Source organism: Panulirus ornatus, chromosome 54 (assembly GCF_036320965.1).
Source record: "Panulirus ornatus isolate Po-2019 chromosome 54, ASM3632096v1, whole genome shotgun sequence".
In the NCBI taxonomy this organism is placed as follows: domain Eukaryota; kingdom Metazoa; phylum Arthropoda; class Malacostraca; order Decapoda; family Palinuridae; genus Panulirus; species Panulirus ornatus.
Window position 1 is genome coordinate 4,807,148 of NC_092277.1, and position 15,171 is coordinate 4,822,318.

At 42.2% G+C, this 15,171-nt stretch overlaps 1 protein-coding gene and 1 long non-coding RNA gene across 7 annotated transcripts in view; one reads left to right on the forward strand and one right to left on the reverse strand.

Annotated features, from left to right (window-relative positions):
• Window positions 1–15,171, reverse strand: part of LOC139765362 (uncharacterized) — a 574,294-nt gene that overhangs the window by 108,843 nt on the left and 450,280 nt on the right. The gene's annotated exons all lie outside the window — the stretch shown is intronic.
• LOC139765358 (uncharacterized) overlaps window positions 1–15,171 on the forward strand; it is a 32,698-nt gene that overhangs the window by 5,847 nt on the left and 11,680 nt on the right. Inside the window, exon 2 of one of the 2 annotated variants that reach the window (XR_011716644.1) lies at window positions 1,816–2,319. This is a non-coding gene — a long non-coding RNA (uncharacterized lncRNA). Of the gene's footprint in view, window positions 1–1,815; window positions 2,320–15,171 lie in introns of those variants that run through there. The other variant, XR_011716645.1, reaches the window with a different exon arrangement.

The following is a 15,171-nucleotide window of genomic DNA, read 5'->3' on the forward strand; positions in this document are numbered from 1 at the left end:
TGGTTTGGGCACATGGAGAGAATGAGTGAGGAAAGATTGACCAAGAGGATATATGTGTCGGAGGTGGAGGGAACGAGGAGAAGAGGGAGACCAAATTGGAGGTGGAAAGATGGAGTGAAAAAGATTTTGTGTGATCGGGGCCTGAACATGCAGGAGGGTGAAAGGAGGGCAAGGAATAGAGTGAATTGGAGCGATGTGGTATACAGGGGTTGACGTGCTGTCAGTGGATTGAATCAAGGCATGTGAAGCGTCTGGGGTGAACCATGGAAGGCTGTGTAGGTGTGTATATTTGCGTGTGTGGACGTGTGTATGTACATGTGTATGGGGGGGGGGGGTTGGGCCATTTCTTTCGTCTGTTTCCTTGCGCTACCTCGCAAACGCGGGAGACAGCGACAAAGTATAAAAAAAAAAAAAAAAAAAAATCTTACCTTCTAATGCAATTTGGTTTAGGTATGTAGATGATGTTCTTTGTGTTTGGTCAACAAATGAAAATTTACCAATTACTTAACAATTTAGTACCTTCCATCAAATTTACTTTAGAAAATGAAAATAATGGTATGTTACCATTTTTAGATTGCATGATCCATAGGCAAGGAAACAAGTTTAAGTTTAGCATATACAGAAAATCTACCATTGTATGCTCATATATCCATTATTACTCATCTCAACAAGACAAGAGTTAAATTATAATTTTTCCTTAGGGCATTATGTATTTGCAGTCCAGAGTATATTGATGATCAGTTTGAGAAGATATATTCTATTGGATCTAAGTTAAAGTAACCTAGATCTTTCATTGATAAATCCCATAAGTTAGCAAACAAATCATTTTATAGAGTTGAGCCCAATCCTCCCATTGACACCAAGAATCTTTTAGTTCTCCCTTTTAATTATAATTTTACTTTACTTCCCATGTTGCTTAAATTCTTTGATGTAAATGTTGCCTTCAGCAACAATAATACTATAAAGAATATCTTAATCAGGAATTCACCAGAAAATGCTCCTGGGTGCATCTATAAAGTGCCATGTAGAAATTGTGATAACTTTTATGTTGGGCAGACTGGTAAGGATTTTTCTGTTAGACTTAAGCAACATAAATATAGTATAAGAATGGGACAAGAATCAAATGCCTTGTTTAATCACATTGAGTACTATGATCATTGTATTGACTGGAGTAATGCCATCTCAGTTATTAACCATATTACCATGAGAAATATTACTGAATATGCTATTATTAAATACACAAAGAATTATAATCTTAATAATAGTGATGGTCTATACAAATTGGATAACTTTATTGTTCATAAAATTTGTAAAATAATAAGTTTATGATATGCTCGTTGTCTGTCTTGGACAAGCACGTTTACCAAATGGTGTCCTAGCTGTCTCTTTGTTGTATATCAACTGACTGATATATTTCTCACTTATGTCTCCCTGATGATGTGATTATTACACTAAAGTGCTCGTGGGAACTTATCGTGTTTCATTTTCCCCGTGGACTTACAGGAATATACTTGATTACATATACAAATAAATAAAGAACAGGCCATTGAATTCAAGCAACCATTCCAACGAAAATACATAGTTGGGGAATTACATAATTGGGGTCATAATAGCAACAATTAATTAGAAAAGAGCATAAAATCAGGTTAGGGCTTGATAATTGTATGTTTTAGATAGGGCACACGACTCAAGTCTACATATTATTAATGTAATCCAGTGGATGGAAAACAGGCAAAGTTTTTGTGATTATCTTGCTGGGAAACTTCATGTCAAGCTGAAAAAGTACTTCCTCCTAACACTGCATCTGTATTCCAGCCAATGGACCAGGGGATATCTATTTTCAAGGACCACTATTCATGGAGGGCATTTGCCAAGCTGGTGAAGGCTACAGATGATGACCAGATGACTGTGCAGAAAATGTTGGAAGTCCTTCAGCATCAGATATGCCATCACCCTCATCTGCCAGGCCTACAAGCTTATCACCAATGTTGGTATCACTCTCGTTTGCCCTCTAGTGTTTTCATGTCAAAATAAACCATTATATTCTTACCCAATAACGTCTGCAGTAATCATCACGAAATAATACATGAGATGACACATGTATAGGTATGGTGGGATGCCCACACCAGGTGGACTCAGCCAGCCCGCCAGGACAGACACCACTGCATGAGAAAACCTTCACCTAGTGGATGCCTTCTACACTACTCGTATATATATATAATGACACCAGCGACCTTATCTCTTTCCAAGGAAGTCTAGTGAACAAGGTAATGGTTGTGTAGTAGTTTCTGATAATAAAGTCATGGTCTAACATATAAATTTAAGCTTTTGATTGGGGAAAATGCATTAATAAGGGGAGTGTAATATTGAAAAGGCATGAGCGTTACCCTAGACAAAATTTAAAGGATGTAGAAGCCATATAGCTCCATATTGGTTGGTGAATGCAAGATAAAATGGATGTAGGTGGCATGTAGCTCAATACTGGTTGGTGAATGCAAGATGAAATGGATGTAGGTTGTAAGTAACTCAATATAGGTTGGTGAATGCAAGATAAAATGGATGTAGGTGGTATATAACTCAACACTGGTTGGTTTTATTTATTATACTTTGTTGCTGTCTCCCACGTTAGCGAGGTGGCACAAGGAAACAGATGAAAGAATGGCCCAACCCAACCACATACACTTGTATATACATACAGGGTCCACACATGCAAATGTACATACCTATATATCTCAACTTATGTATTTATTTATTTATTTATTTTGCTTTGTCGCTGTCTCCCGTGTTAGCGAGGTAGCGCAAGGAAACAGACGAAAGAATGGCCCAACCCACCCACATACACATGTATATACATACATGTCCACACACGCAAATATACATACCTATACATCTCATCGTATACATGTATATACACACACAGACATATACATATATACACATGTACATAATTCATACTGTCTGCCTTTATTCATTCCCATCGCCACCTCGCCACACATGAAATAAACCCCTCCCCCTCATGTGTGCGAGGTAGTGCTAGGAAAAACAACAAAGGCCACATTCGTTCACACTCAATCTCTAGCTGTCATGTAATAATGCACCGAAACCACAGCTCCCTTTCCACATCCAGGCCCCACAGAACTTTCCATGGTTTACCCCAGATGCTTCACATGCCCTGGTTCAGTCCATTGACAGCATGTCGACCCCGGTATACCACATCATTCCAATTCACTCTATTCCTTGCCCGCCTTTCACCCTCCTGCATGTTCAGGCCCCGATCACTCAAAATCGTTTTCACTCCATCTTTCCACCTCCAATTTGGTCTCCCACTTCTTGTTCCCTCCACCTCTGACACATGTATCCCCTTGGTCAATCTTTCCTCACTAATTCTCTCCATGTGACCAAACCATTTCAAAACACCCTCTTCTGCTCTCTCAACCACACTCTTTTATTACCACACATCTCTCTTACCCTATTATTACTTACTCGATCAAACCACCTCTCACCACATATTGTCCTCAAACATCTCATTTCCAGCACATCCACCCTCCTCAGCACAACTCTATCCATAGCCCACAGCCTCACAACCATACAACATTGTTGGAACCACTATTCCTTCAAACATACCATTTTTGCTTTCCGAGATAATGTTCTCGACTTCCACACATTCTTCAAGGCTCCCAGAATTTTCGCCCCCTCCCCCACCCTATGATTCACTTCTACTTCCATGGTTCCATCCGCTGCCTAATCCACTCCCAGATATCTAAAACACTTCACTTCCTCCAGTTTTTCTCCATTCAGACTTACCTCCCAATTGACTTGACCCTCAACCCTACTGTACCTAATAACCTTGCTCTTATTCACATTTAGTCTCAGACTTTCTTCTTTCACACACTTTACCAAACTCAGTCACCAGCTTCTGCAGTTTCTCACATGAATCAGCCACCAGCGCTGTATCATCAGTGAACAACAACTGACTCACTTCCCAAGCTCTCTCATCCACAACAGACTGCATACTTGCCCTCTTTCCAAAACTCTTGCATTCACCTGCCTAACAACCCTATCCATAAACAAATTAAACAATCATGGAGACATCACACACCCCTGCCACAAACCTACATTCACTGAGAACCAATCACTTTCCTCTCTTCCTACACGTACACATGCCTTACATCCTCGATAAAAACTTTTCACTGCTTCTAACAACTTGCCTCCCACACCATATATTCTTAAAACCTTCCACAGAGCATCTCTATCAACTCTATCATATGCTTTCTCGAGATCCATAAATGCTACATACAAATCCATTTGCGTTCTAAGTATTTCTCACATACATTCTTCAAAGTAAACACCTAATCCACACATCCTCTACCACTTCTGAAACCACACTGCTCTTCCCCAATCTGATGCTCTGTACATGCCTTCACCCTCCCAATCAATACCCTCCCATATAATTTCCCAGAAATACTCAACAAACTTTTTTTTTTTTTTTTGCTTTGTCGCTGTCTCCCGCGTTTGCGAGGTAGTGCAAGGAAACAGACGAAAGAAATGGCCCAACCCACCCCCATACACATGTATATACATACGTCCACACACGCAAATATACATACCTACACAGCTTTCCATGGTTTACCCCAGACACTTCACATGCCCTGATTCAATCCACTGACAGCACGTCAACCCCAGTATACCACATCGATCCAATTCACTCTATTCCTTGCCCTCCTTTCACCCTCCTGCATGTTCAGGCCTCGATCACACAAAATCTTTTTCACTCCATCTTTCCACCTCCAATTTGGTCTCCCACTTCTCCTCGTTCCCTCCACCTCCGACACATATATCCTCTTGGTCAGTCTTTCCTCACTCATTCTCTCCATGTGCCGAAACCATTTCAAAACACCCTCTTCTGCTCTCTCAACCACTCTCTTTTTATTTCCACACATCTCTCTTACCCTGAAGTTACTTACTCGATCAAACCACCTCACACCACATATTGTCCTCAAACATCTCATTTCCAGCACATCCATCCTCCTGCGCACAACTCTATCCATAGCCCACACCTCGCAACCATACAACATTGTTGGAACCACTATTCCTTCAAACATAGCCATTTTTGCTTTCCGAGATAATGTTCTCGACTTCCACACATTCTTCAAGGCTCACAGAATTTTCACTCCCTCCCCCACCCTATGATTCACTTCCGCTTCCATCCACTGCCAGATCCACTCTCAGATATCTAAAACACTTTACTTCCTCCAGTTTTTCTCCATTCGAAACTTACCTCCCAATTGACTTGACCCTCAACCCTACTGTACCTAATACCTTGCTCTTATTCACATTTACTCTTAACTTCTTCTTTCACACACTTTACCAAACTCAGTCACCAGCTTCTGCAGTTTCTCACATGAATCAGCCACCAGCGCTGTATCATCAGCGAACATCAACTGACTCACTTCCCAAGCTCTCTCATCCACAACAGACTGCATACTTGCCCTCTTTCCAAAACTCTTGCATTCACCTCCCTAGCAACCCCATCCATAAACAAATTAAACAACCATGGAGACATCACACACCCCTGCCGCAAACCTACATTCACTGAGAACCAATCACTTTCCTCTCTTCCTACACGTACACATGCTTACATCCTCGATAAAAACTTTTCACTGCTTCTAACAACTTGCCTCCCACACATATATTCTTAGTACCTTGCACAGAGCATCTCTATCAACTCTATCGTATGCCTTCTCTAGATCCATAAATGCTACATACAAATCCATTTGCTTTTCTAACTATTTCTCACATACATTCTTCAAAGCAAACACCTGATCCACACATCCTCTACAACTTCTGAAACCACACTGCTCTTCCCCAATCTGATGCTCTGTACATGCCTTCACCCTCTCAATCAATACCCTCCAATATAATTTACCAGGAATACTCAACAAACTTATACCTCTGTAATTTGAGCACTCATTCTTATCCCCTTTGCCTTTATACAATGGCACTGTGCACGCATTCCGCCAATCCTCAGGCACCTCACCATGAATCATACATACATTAAATAACCTTACCAACCAGTCAACAATACAGTCACCCCCTTTTTGAATAAATGCCACTGCAGTACCATCCAAACCTGCTGCCTTGCCGGCTTTCATCTTCCGCAAAGCTTTTACTACCTCTTCTCTGTTTACCAAATCATTTTCCCCAACCCTCTCACTTTGCACACCACCTCGACCAAAACAACCTATATCTGCCACTCTATCATCAAACACATTCAACAAACCTTCAAAATACTCACTCCAGCTCCTTCTCACATCACCACTATTTGTTATCACCTCCCCATTAGCCCCTTTCACTGAAGTTCCCATTTGTTCCCTAGTCTTACGCACTTTATTTACCTCCTTCCAAAACTTCTTTTTATTCTCCCTAAAATTTAATGATACTCTCTCACCCCAACTCTCATTTACCCTCTTTTTCACCTCTTGCACCTTTCTCTTGACCTCCTGCCTCTTTCTTTTTTACATCTCCCACTCATTTGCATTATTTCCCTGCAAAAATCGTCCAAATGCCTCTCTCTTCTCTTTCACTAATAATCTTACTTCTTCATCCCACCACTCACTACCCTTTCTAATCTTCCCACCTCCCATGCTTCTCATGCCACAAGCATCTTTTGCGCAAACCATCACTGCTTCCCTAAATACATACCATTCCTCCCCCACTCCCCTTACCTCCTTTGTTTTCACCTTTTTCCATTCTGTACACACAGACATATATACACATGTACATAAGTCATACTGTCTGCCCTTATTCATTCCGTCGCCAGCCCGCCACACATGAAATAACAGGCCCCCTCCCCCCCACATGTGTGTGAGGTAGCGATAGGAAAAGACAACAAAGGCCACATTCGTTCACACTCAGTCTCTAGCTGTCACGTATAATGTACCGAAACCACAGCTCCCTTTCCACATCCAGGCCCCACAAAACTTTCCATGGTTTACCCCAGATGCTTCACATGCCTTGGTTCAATCCATTGACAGCACGTCCACCCCGGTATACCACATCGTTCCAATGCACTCTATTCCTTGCACGCCTTTCACCCTCCTGCATGTTCAGGCCCCGATCACTCAAAATCTTTTTCACTCCATCTTTCCACCTCCAATTTGGTCTCCCACTTCCCTCGTTCCCTCCACCTCTGACACATATATCGTCTTTGTCAATCTTTCCTCGCTCACTTCTCTCCATGTGACCAAAACACCCTCTCTGCTCTCTCAACCACACTCTTTTTATTACCCCACATCTCTCTCACCCTTTCATTACTTACTTGATCAAAGCACCTCACACCACATATTGTCCTCAAACATCTCATTTCCAGCACATCCACTCTCCTCCACACAACTCTATCTATAGCCCACGCCTCGCAACCATATAACATTGTTGGAACCACTATTCCTTCAAACATACCCATTTTTGCTTTTCAGGATAACGTTCTCGACTTCCACACATTCTCAAGGCTCCCAGAACTTTTGCCCCCTCCCCCACCCTTTGATTCACTTCCGCTCCCATAGTTCCATCCACTGCCAAATCCACTCCCAGATATCTAAAACACTTCACTTCTTCCAGTTTTTCTCCATTCAAACTTACCTCCCAATTGACTTGTCCCTCAACCCTACTGTACCTAATAACCTTGCTCTTATTCACATTTACTCCCAGCTTTTTTGTTTCACACACTTTCTTCTCTTCCTTCATGTACACATGCCTTACATCGTCGATAAAAATTTTTCACTCCTTTAACAACTTGCCTCCCACACCATATATTCTTAGTACCTTCCACAGAGCATCTCTATCAACTCTTATCATATACCTTCTCCAGATCCATAAATGCTACATACAAATCCATTTGCTTTTCTAAGTATTTCTCACATGCATTTTTGAAAGCAAACACCTGATCCACACATCCTCTACCACTTCTGTAACCACATTGGTCTTCCCCAATCTGATGCTCTGTACATGCCTTCACCCTCTCAATCAATACCCTCCCATATAATTTCCCAGGAATACTCATCAAACTTATTCATCTGCAATTTGAGCACTCACTTTTATCCCCTTTGCCTTTGTACAATGGTACTTTGCAAGCATTCCACCAAACCTGAGGCACCTCATCATGAGTCATACATACATTGAATAACCTTACCAACCAGTCAACAATACAGTCACCCCCTTTTTTTTTTAATAAATTCCACTGCAATACCATCCAAACCTGCTGCCTTGCCAGCTTTCATCTTCCGCAAAGCTTTTCCTACCTCTTCTCTGTTTACCAAATCATTTTCCCTAACCCTCTCACTTTGCACACCACCTCGACCAAAACACCCTATATCTTCCACTCTATCATCAAACACATTCCACAAACCTTCAAAATACTCACTCCATCTCCTTCTCACATCACCACTGCTTGTTATCTCAAGGAAGACTGATGATACCAGCGATGTCATGGGGTACCAGAGAGCTGATAACTTGCACCATATGGATAATGTGTGAGTGAATGAGCTTCTACAAATATATCACTTGGAGGACAGGTTAAAGAAGCTGCTTACAACCATGAAAAGTGCAAAAAGGTTCTATCGGGGGATCTAGAGGACAAATGGAGGAAGCTGGAAGTCTGCCCTTGAGACAGAGAGTGAGAAATGCTAGAGATATATAGAGTTAGACTAGTTAAGCAAAGCTGTGATGGAGCATGACAGTATGATTTAAAAACTGAAGGATGTTCTCAGCATGTACACACAAGTAGAATAAAAAATGTCTGCTTGTTAGATGCAGTAGAAACAGATAAAGAACACCTCTAAATTTTGAAATGGATCTCCAAAGTGAAATTTGTGCAGATCCAGTGAGAAGGTATTAGCTGCAGTCAAGGACAAGTCCATTAAGGAAGCATGTGGTAGATTAGATGAAAAAGTTAAACAGCGAAATATTGGCCATTACAGTAATGAAAATGTTAAGTTTTGGACAAGGTAAGATATAAAGAGGAAGACATTGCACGAGATAAACAGAAAGACGGGTTACTATGCAGACAAGGGAAGCCATGCAGAGGGAAGTAAACAGGTGCAAGTCAGAAAGATCACCTGCCAGACAAGTAAGGAAGAGTAGCCCAAGAAGGGCAGAAGGCCTAGGAAGTGCTTCAGTTGCTGGATTTATTATAGGTAAGTGGAAAAATTACAGAGGTATAAGTTTGTTGAGTATTCCTGGTAAATTATATGGGAGGGTGTTGATTGAGAGGGTGAAGGCATGTACAGAGCATCAGATTGGGGAAGAGCAGTGTGGTTTCAGAAGTGGTAGAGGATGTGTGGATCAGGTGTTTGCTTTGAAGAATGTATGTGAGAAATACTTAGAAAAGCGAATGGATTTGTATGTAGCATTTATGGATCTGGAGAAGGCATATGATAGAGTTGATAGAGATGCTCTGTGGAAGGTATTAAGAATATATGGTGTGGGAGGCAAGTTGTTAGAAGCAGTGAAAAGTTTTTATCGAGGATGTAAGGCATGTGTACGTGTAGGAAGAGAGGAAAGTGATTGGTTCTCAGTGAATGTAGGTTTGCGGCAGGGGTGTGTGATGTCTCCATGGTTGTTTAATTTGTTTATGGATGTGGTTGTTAGGGAGGTAAATGCAAGAGTCTTGGAAAGAGGGGCAAGTATGAAGTCTGTTGGGGATGAGAGAGCTTGGGAAGTGAGTCAGTTGTTGTTCGCTGATGATACAGCGCTGGTGGCGGATTCATGTGAGAAACTGCAGAAGCTGGTGACGGAGTTTGGTAAAGTGTGTGGAAGAAGAAAGTTAAGAGTAAATGTGAATAAGAGCAAGGTTATTAGGTACAGTAGGGTTGAGGGTCAAGTCAATTGGGAGGTGAGTTTGAATGGTGAAAAACTGGAGGAAGTGAAGTGTTTTAGATATCTGGGAGTGGATCTGTCAGCGGATGGAACCATGGAAGCGGAAGTGGATCATAGGGTGGGGAGGGGGCGAAAATTTTGGGAGCCTTGAAAAATGTGTGGAAGTCGAGAACATTATCCCGGAAAGCAAAAATGGGTATGTATGAAGGAATAGTAGTTCTAACAATGTTGTATGGTTGCGAGGCGTGGGCTATGGATAGAGTTGTGCGCAGGAGGATGGATGTGCTGGAAATGAGATGTTTGAGGACAATGTGTGGTGTGAGGTGGTTTGATCGAGTAAGTAACGTAAGGGTAAGAGAGATGTGTGGAAATAAAAAGAGCGTGGTTGAGAGAGCAGAAGAGGGTGTTTTGAAATGGTTTGGGCACATGGAGAGAATGAGTGAGGAAAGATTGACCAAGAGGATATATGTGTCGGAGGTGGAGGGAACGAGGAGAAGAGGGAGACCAAATTGGAGGTGGAAAGATGGAGTGAAAAGGATTTTGTGTGATCGGGGCCTGAACATGCAGGAGGGTGAAAGGAGGGCAAGGAATAGAGTGAATTGGAGCGATGTGGTATACAGGGGTTGACGTGCTGTCAGTGGATTGAATCAAGGCATGTGAAGCGTCCGGGGTAAACCATGGAAAGCTGTGTAGGTATGTATATTTCCGTGTGTGGACGTGTGTATGTACATGTGTATGGGGGGGGTTGGGCCATTTCTTTCGTCTGTTTCCTTGCGCTACCTCGCAAACGCGGGAGACAGCGACAAAGTATAAAAAAAAAAAAAAAAAAAAGTGGAAAAATTAAAGTTAGAAGAATGGGCAAATACAGACAAGACACTATGAAAAGGCCTCTTAGGGTAACATTTGATATGGAGGTTTGTAGCCATAAGGTGCATAAACAGGCTTAACAAACTTGCCAGAAAGGAAAGGTGCAAAAGAGTTTCTCAGGAATAACCAACTAAGTAAAGTAGGAGAGATGGTCCAGGAGAACTGGCAAAAGGCAAAAATTTTTGAGAGTCAGATCAGGCCAGAGTGAAGAACATCATCCCCACCTTTTGTCCAAGGAGGCAAGAACTAGGTGAAGGTTCTGTATACAAATACAGATGGCCTTGTAGCAAATGGAAAGGGGCTAAAATTTAGGGATCATATACAAGATTGCATCCCATATTTTGTGAGACTATTGAAGACAAAACTCACAAATGGACTTATCTTTAACCTACTCTGTCCGGAGGGGTACACAATAGCAAGAAGAAATACAGAAGATAAAGGAAAGGGAATTAGCCCCACTTGAGAAGGGATTCCATTGAAGTCCAATAAATAATGGGCCTTGAGACAATACATAATGGGAAAGGTATGTATGGGTTGGAAGTGTATTATACTTTGGTTTATAGTCCTCCACAGACGCAGAACAGGGTATGTTGAGAATAATAATGGAACAAAATAAGTAGTGAAGAAAGCAACAAGACATTCCCTCTTTAGAAATGGTAATGATAAATGGAGATTTAAATTATTGGGAAGGAGACTGGGAAAACTTGAATCTCCATGGAGATGCTGAGTCTGGGAGAGACAAATTTCTTGAAAGTATACAAGAGAACTTCCTGCATCAACATATATGTAATAGAGCATTCAAGATATAAGGCTGACAATACACCATCTCCACTTGATCTTCTTTACACACACCAGCTTGGAAATAGACCTTATGAATATGATGTTGCTATTGGAAAGAGTGATCACACTATGCTTGTTTTTAAGTACTTGGTTATGGAGGATGCAGGAGGTGGGGTCAGTGGGCACAGGAACAATAGAGGAAGTACAATCATGGCAACTGTGTGGAACATCAAGTTCTTTGAGAGTACTGACTGGATGAGAGAGGGCTCTGATAATATGGACCAGTACTATGCAAAGTTCTGTGAATACAATGAAGGAATCAGATATTATTATAGGTACTTCCAGGTGAGAAAGAATACTTCCCATGCATTCTTCACGTGTCGTAGAAGGCGACTAAAGGGGACGGGAGCAGGGGGCTAGAAACCCTCCCCTCCTTGTATTTTAACTTTCTAAAAGGGGAAACAGAAGAAGGAGTCACGCGGGGAGCGCTCATCCTCCTCGAAGGCTCAGATTGGGGTGTCTAAATATGTGTGGATGTAACCAAGATGAGAAAAAAGGAGAGATAGGTAGTATGTTTGAGGAAAGAAACCTGGATGTTTTGGCTCTGAGTGAAACGAAGCTGAAGGGTAAAGGGGACGAGTGGTTTGGGAGTGTCTTGGGAGTAAAGTCAGGGGTTAGTGAGAGGACAAGAGCAGGGGAAGGAGTAGCACTACTCCTGAAACAAGAGTTGTGGGAGTATGTGATAGAGTGTAAGAAAGTAAACTCTAGATTGATATGGGTAAAACTGAAAGTTGATGGAGAGAGATGGGTGATTATTGGTGCATATGCACTTGGGCATGAGAAGAAAGATCATGAGAGGCAAGCGTTTTGGAAGCAGCTGAATGAGTGTGTTCGTGGTTTTGATGCACCGGGTTATAGTGATGGGTGATTTGAATGCGAAGGTGAGTAATGTGGCAGTTGAGGGAATAATTGGTATACATGGGGTGTTCAGTGTTGTAAATGGAAATTGTGAAGAGCTTGGAGATTTATGTGCTGAAAAAGGACTGGTGATTGGGAATACCTGGTTTAAAAAGAGAGATATACATAAGTATACGTATGTAAGTAGGAGAGATGGCCAGAGAGCGTTATTGGATTACGTGTTAATTGATAGGCGCGCAAAAGAGAGACTTTTGGATGTTAATGTGCTGAGAGGTGCAACTGGAGGGATATCTGATCATTATCTTGTGGAGGCAAAGGTGAAAATTTGCAGAGGTTTTCAGAAAAGAAGAAAGAATGTTGGGGTGAAGAGAGTGGTGAGAGTAAGTGAGCTTGGGAAGGAGACTTGTGTGAGGAAGTACCAGGAGAGACTGAGTACAGAATGGAAAAAGGTGAGAACAAAGGAGGTAAGGGGAGTGGGGGAGGAATGGGATGCATTTAGGGCAGCAGTGATGGCTTGCGCAAAAGATGCTTGTGGCATGAGAAGCGTGGGAGGTGGGCAGATTAGAAAGGGTAGTGAGTGGTGGGATGAAGAAGTAAGATTATTAGTGAAAGAGAAGAGAGGCATTTGGACGATTTTTGCAGGGAAATAATGCAAATGAGTGGGAGATGTATAAAAGAAAGAGGCAGGAGGTCAAGAGAAAGGTGCAAGAGGTGAAAAAGAGGGCAAATGAGAGTTGGGGTGAGAGAGTATCATTAAATTTTAGGGAGAATAAAAAGATGTTTTGGAAGGAGGTAAATAAAGTGTGTAAGACGAGGGAAGAAATGGGAACTTCAGTGAAGGGGGCTAATGGGGAGGTGATAACAAGTAGTGGTGATGTGAGGAGGTGGAGTGAGTATTTTGAAGGTTTGCTGAATGTGTTTGATGATAGAGTGACAGATATAGGGTGTTTTGGTCGAGGTGGTGTGCAAAGTGAGAGGGTTAGGGAAAATGATTGGTAAACAGAGAAGAGGTAGTAAAAGCTTTGTGGAAGATGATAGCCGGCAAGGCAGCGGGTTTGGATGGTATTGCAGAGGAATTTATTAAAAAAGGGGGTGACTGTATTGTTGACTGGTTGGTAAGGTTACTTAATGTAAGTATGACTCATGGTGAGGTGCCTGAGGATTGGCGGAATGCCTGCATAGTGCCATTGTACAAAGGCAAAGGGGACAAAGGTGAGTGCTCAAATTACAGAGGTATAAGTTTGTTGAGTATTCCTGGTAAATTATATGGGAGGGTATTGGTTGAGAGGGTGAAGTCATGTACAGAGCATCAGATTGGGGAAGAGCAGTGTGGTTTCAGAAGTGGTAGAGGATGTGTGGATCAGGTGTTTGCTTTGAAGAATGTATGTGAGAAATACTTAGAAAAGCAAATGGATTTGTATGTAGCATTTATGGATCTGGAGAAGGCATATGATAGAGTTGATAGAGATGCTCTGTGGAAGGTATTAAGAATATATGGTGTGGGAAGCAAGTTGTTAGAAGCAGTGAAAAGTTTTTATCGAGGGTGTAAGGCATGTGTACGTGTAGGAAGAGAGGAAAGTGATTGGTTCTCAGTGAATGTAGGTTTGCGGCAGGGGTGTGTGATGTCTCCATGGTTGTTTAATTTGTTTATGGATGGGGTTGTTAGGGAGGTGAATGCAAGAGTTTTGGAAAGAGGGGCAAGTATGCAGTCTGTTGTGGATGAGAGAGCTTGGGAAGTGAGTCAGTTGTTGTTCGTTGATGATACAGCACTGGTGGCTGATTCATGTGAGAAACTGCAGAAACTGGTGACTGAGTTTGGTAAAGTGTGTGAAAGAAGAAGGTTAAGAGTAAATGTGAATAAGAGCAAGGTTATTAGGTACAGTAGGGTTGAGGGTCAAGTCAACTGGGAGGTAAGTTTGAATGGAGAAAAACTGGAGGAAGTGAAGTGTTTTAGATATCTGGGAGTGGATTTGGCAGCGGATGGAACCATGGAAGCGGAAGTGAATCATCGGGTGGGGGAGGGGGCGAAAGTTCTGGGAGTCTTGAAGAATGTGTGGTAGTTGAGAACATTATCTTGGAAAGCAAAAATGGGTATGTTTGGAGGAATAGTGGTTCCAACAATGTTGTATGGTTGCGAGGCGTGGGCTATGGATAGAGTTGTGCGCAGGAGGGTGGATGTGCTAGAAATGAGATGTTTGAGGACAATATGTGGTGTGAGGTGGTTTGATCAAGTAAGTAATAATAGGGTAAGAGAGATGTGTGGTAATAAATAGAGTGTGGTTGAGAGAGAAGAGGAGAGTGTTTTGAAATGGTTTGGTCACATGGAGAGAATGAGTGAGGAAAGATTGATCAAGAGGATATATGTGTCAGAGGTGGAGGTAACGAGGAGAAGTGGGAGACCAAATTGGAGGTGGAAAGATGGAGTGAAAAAGATTTTGAGTGATCGGGGCCTGAACATGCATGAGGGTGAAAGGCATGCATGGAATAGAGTGAATTGGAACGATGTGGTATAACAGGGTTGACGTGCTGTCAATGGATTGAACCAGGGCACGTGAAGCATCTGGGGTAAACCATGGAAAGTTCTGTGGGGCCTGGATGTGGAAAGGGAGCTGTGGTTTCGGTGCATTATTACATGACAGCTAGAGACTGAGCGTGAACGAATGTGGCCTTTGTTGTCTTTTCCTAGCGCTACCTCGCACACATGAGGGGGAGGGGGTTGTTATTTCATGTGAG